General features: G+C 42.3%; 1 protein-coding gene across 1 annotated transcript in view; it reads right to left on the bottom strand.

Moving 5' to 3' along the window:
* Window positions 1-1490: 1490 nt before the first annotated feature.
* The window catches only part of LOC109208656 (protein transport protein SEC24), a 16305-nt gene continuing 12689 nt past the window's right edge, over window positions 1491-5106 (bottom strand). Inside the window, exon 15 of the mRNA XM_019371788.1 lies at window positions 1491-1987. The gene's annotated coding sequence lies outside the window, so the exon portion shown is untranslated. The remainder of the gene's footprint in view (window positions 1988-5106) is intronic.

Here is a 5106-nt window from a genome sequence, read left to right as displayed (position 1 = left end):
TTACCTGACGGCCAAAAGAGTATGAGTAGGCCAAGCCATGAAAGTTAAGAAATACCTACTACAACTTGACGAAGAATGAGGCATTCGTGCTTATAACGTGTTACAAAACTTAGCTCAAAGTAATAATATAAAACAAAAAGATAGACAACAATGTAGAGAGAGAGAGAAGATAATCTATTTCTTCCATGTATTCAAGTGTGTACAATGTGATGTCCAAACCCTCTATTTATAGGATGACATTGAGGTATACAAAGGGATATCATAAACTTGGTATTAACTATTGAGATCATGGGGAAAGATCATGGGGCGGTTATGGAGGTGTGGGAGTTACAACTATAATGGTGAGAAGTAGTGGGAGTTATCTACTTAATGGAGAAGAGTAGTGGGAGTAACTTCTTTAGGAGTTATAGACATCCACTACAAAATAATATTTCATAACAGTGTTGAATAATTAAAATTAACTTAGAATCACCATTAGAACTCAGCTTGATAGTGGAGGGACCTTGGGGGAGGTTAGGTTCTTGAGAGCTTCCTTTTCTAGAGCAAGTTCTTGTGTTTTGGGGTGTGGGGGGCGTAGTAGGGCTTTTAACATGACCCAAGGGTGCGCTCCCGCGCACCTGAACGCGTAGCAGGGCAGTAGCACTGCCACAAGTGCGCGGCCGCGCACGGGACCATCCGGGTGTGCACCTGGGCGTGTATACTGTGCATTGTCCAGTAAAACACACATAACTTTTTGCACAGAGATCCGTTCGGGCTCCACAATATATCGTTGGAAAGCTATTTCAAAGGGCTACAACTTTTTCTATTTTGCATTTTCCCAAATTCCTTACACATTTTCACTAAATCCTGCTGGAAGACAGACCTTTCGTAAACTTAGTCGATTTTATCGAATCTTATACACCTCACTCTCCGTCTTGATTCTAAAATAACTATTTTCACTCATACTCATCCCGATAGAACTTCACATGGCTAAAATATAACATCACTACTCATTTAACACGTCCACGCCTAAGCTGAATTTACGGAGTGTTACAGCACACCTCGAGAATTGTCAAAATGGTAAGTTTTAGAAAGAAACAAGTAACTCAACTCCAAATAGTAAACTTTAGAAATCGTAAGTTTAGAAGATTTATTACTTTTGAATACAAAATTAATTTCTAATTTTATGTTTTAATGTATTTCTACATGTCAAATTTAAAACGTTAAATTTTCATAATCACCACTTTAATTTTGTATGTCACTTTTTTGTATTTAATAAACTTTATCTCTTTGAAGAAATACACTTCCGAATTGATTTAAATCTGTTAATTTGGAACTCGAGCAAGTTCCTAAGAGCTTAATGCAATCCGTCCCAGCCCTTGGAATAAGAGGCCAGTTACAAATGGAAGATTATAGTTCCTCCAAAATTGAGAACCTTATAATCCTAAGTGGTAAGTTCATCCTTCGAGCTATTAACTCGTGCAATAACAAACTTAGCATTTTTTCGAAAATTGAAAAGAAAGAAAAAAACACCTTTAACTTCTCGCAAACATTCGTTGCAAAAGAGACTAGTGTTTATTCAGTCAAGTTTGTACTTCACAAGAACAAAAACACAGATCCACAGAGGGGGAAAAAATACATGACCATCGCGAATGACAAAAGGCAGACACTCCGACAACATTTCCAAACTTAAAGTTACATCTCTTCTATATTCAAAATATCCACCAAAAAAGGGGCAGGTTGAGCCAGCTTCTGGTAGAAAATATGGATGAGCAAACCTACAGTCTGAAGCTGAACCAGTAGGGCAATAGAGAAATGTATAAAGATGTGGTGGTGGGTGGTGACATCAGTAAAACTGCTCTGGGTAAGTAATCATCGTTGGTGTGATGCTACATATAACCTTTCCTTGCAAAAGTTTCTCGGCATGAAGCTAAGATATAAGTGTTTGTGCATGATTGTTAACGATGTAACTGTTTCTGGCCCAATTGTACAGCAAGTTTGGAGGAACCTGCTCACGACGCATGTTACCATCATATCATTTTAGATGAAGAAGAGCCACCACGTGGCTGTCATCAATTTTTCCCAGGTAGTGCTTGACCCTGTGCCCATTAACTCCGAAAACCTCCCCATTTTTTTTCTTCAAATCATGTGCACCAAACGGAGTCACAAACACCACTTCAAAAGGTCCGCTCCATTTTGACTTAAGCTTTTCCGGAAACAAACGTAACCAAGAGTTGAACAAGAGAACCATATCACCCACTTTGAACTCTTTGGCACGAGCATATTTATCATGAAGGTACTTCATCTTAACCTTGTACAAGTATGAACTGGAGTAGGCATGGAATCGGAATTCATCAAGTTCATTAAGCTGCTCCACACGAAGATTTGCTGCCACATCCCATTCAAGGTTCAATTTCCTCAAAGCCCACATGGCCTTGTGCTCTAACTCAATCGGTAGATGGCAAGCTTTTCCAAACACCAACCGGTACGGAGACATACCAATCGGACTCTTGTAAGCAGTCTTGTAAGCCCATAGAGCATCATCCATCTTCTTAGACCAATCGGTCCTATTTGCATTGACCGTTTTGGAAAGAATACTCTCGATTTCCCTGTTTGAGACTTCAACTTGGCCACTCGCCTGAGGATGATAAGGAGTAGAAACTTTGTGGTTGACACCGTACTTTGCAAGCAAGGTGTCAAAAGCTCTATTGCAAAAGTGCGACCCCCCATCACTTATGATTGCACGAGGAGTGCCAAACCTTGTAAAAATGCTCTTTTTGAGAAACGCAACCACACTCCTCGCTTCATTGTTGGGCAAAGCCACGGCCTCGACACATTTTGAAACATAGTCAACCGCCACTAGAATGTAGGTGTTCCCGCACGAGATTACAAATGGGGCCATGAAATCAATACCCCACACATAAAAAATATCCACTTCTAGAATGGTGTTGAGAGGAATCTCATCTTTCTTCGAAATACCACCCGCTCTTTGACATTCGTCACACCTCTTCACAAGATCACTTGCATCTTTATACAAAGTTGGCCAATAAAACCCACAACTCAGAACCTTCAAAGCTGTCCTCGCCCCGCCATGATGGCCACCATAGGGAGACGAATGACAAGCTTCTAAGATACTCAACTGCTCCTCCTCAGGGACACACCTCCTCATCACTCCGTCGGGGCAAATCTTGAATAAGTACGGCTCATCCCAATAGAAATCCAGACTATCCCGTTTGAGCTTCTTTCTTTGGTTAGAAGAGATCTCACACAGGATTATACCAGTCACAAGGTAATTAGCAACATCCGCAAACCATGGCATATCACTCATTGACACAGAAAGTATATGTTCGTCGGGAAATGCATCATTGATCTCTAGGCCATCACACGGCCTCCCTTCCTCCTCCAAGCGGGACAAGTGGTCCGCCACTTGGTTTTCACTACCTTTCCGGTGCACAATTTCCAAACCAAACTCTTGAAGTAACAAGACCTATCGCATCAACCTAGCTTTGGAGTCTTTCTTCGTCATCAAATACCTAAGAGCTGCATGGTCGGTGTGCACTATGACCTTGGCTCCCATGAGATATGGCCGAAAATTTTCCATTGCGAACACAATAGCCAACAACTCTTTCTCAGTTACCGTGCAGTTCCTTTGAGCCTCATTCATTGTCTTGCTCGCGTAGTATACCGGATGAAATATTTTGTTCACTCTTTGACCCAAAACCTCCCCAACCGCAACATCACTCGCGTCGCACATGAGCTCGAAAGGCAAGCTCCAATTGGGTGTGGTAATGATAGGGGTGGTGGTCAACTTATGCTTGAGAAGTTCAAATGCTTGCATACATCCCTCATCGAACAGGAACTTGGCATCCTTTTCTAGTAGCTTCCATAAAGGATTCACTACCTTCAAAAAGTCCTTGATAAATCTCCGGTAGAACACCGGGTGCCCAAGAAAACTTCTAACCCCCTTGACAGAAGTGGGGGGAGGAAGCCTTGAAATCACCTCTATCTTAGCCTTGTCAACCTCTATGCCATACTTTGAAATTTTATGACCCAACACTATGCCCTCCTCAATCATGAAATGGCATTTTTCCCAATTGAGCACAAGGTTAGTGTCTTCACAACGAGCCAACACTCTGTCCAGATTTTTTAAACATTCATCAAATGAATCACCCACCACACTAATGTCGTCCATGAACACCTCCAAAATATCTTCCACCATATCGGTGAAAATGGCCATCATACACCGTTGAAATATTGCTGGTGAATTACACAACCCAAAAGGCATCCGAGAAAAGGCAAAGGTGCCATATGGACAAGTAAATATGGTCTTCTCCTGATCCTCCAGAGCAATCAAGATTTGGTTGTACCCAGAATATCCATCCAAGAAATAATAGAAGGCACGCCCAGCAAGACAATCAAGCATTTGGTCGAGCAAAGGCAATGGGAAGTGATCCTTGCGGGTCACCTTGTTCAGCTTGCTGTAGTCCATGCACACCTTTCATCTGGTAACTGTCCGGGTTGGAATTAGTTCATTATTAGCATTGGTCACCACGGTCATACCACCCTTCTTCGGCACACACTACACCGGCGAAGTCCACGAGCTGTTAGAGATAGGGTACACAACCCCGGAATCCAACCACTTGATCACCTCCTTTTTCACAACTTCTTGCATTGCCTCGTTCAACCTCCTTTGATGTTCCAAGGAGGGTTTTGCATCATCTTCAAGAATAATCTTGTGCATACAGAATGCGGGGCTTATTTCCCGAATATCTGCTAAAGTCCATCCAATTGCCTTCTTCCGCTTTTTGAGCACCGCCAATGTGGCATATACTTGCATGTTAGTAAGACAAGAGGAAAGAATAACTGGCAAAGTTGAACTGGGCCTAAGAATTCATACCTGAGGTGTGGAGGCAATGGCTTCAACTCCAACATCGGAGGCTCTCAATTGAAGGCTTTGTTGGAGGAGTCTCCTATTCTCAAGATCCAAAGAGAGTTTCCAGGCTCATAAGAAAAAACGCTCGTTCCATGTAAAGCATTCACGCACTCCACTCGGTACTCATCATACCTTAGCATCAAGTATTCAAACACTACGGGCCCTACTCGGGTAGGGGTCCCTACCCCGACTAA

This window comes from Nicotiana attenuata, unplaced genomic scaffold, assembly GCF_001879085.1.
Source record: "Nicotiana attenuata strain UT unplaced genomic scaffold, NIATTr2, whole genome shotgun sequence".
Classification (NCBI taxonomy): Eukaryota; Viridiplantae; Streptophyta; class Magnoliopsida; order Solanales; family Solanaceae; genus Nicotiana; species Nicotiana attenuata.
This window is presented reverse-complemented; position numbering and strand designations above follow the sequence as displayed.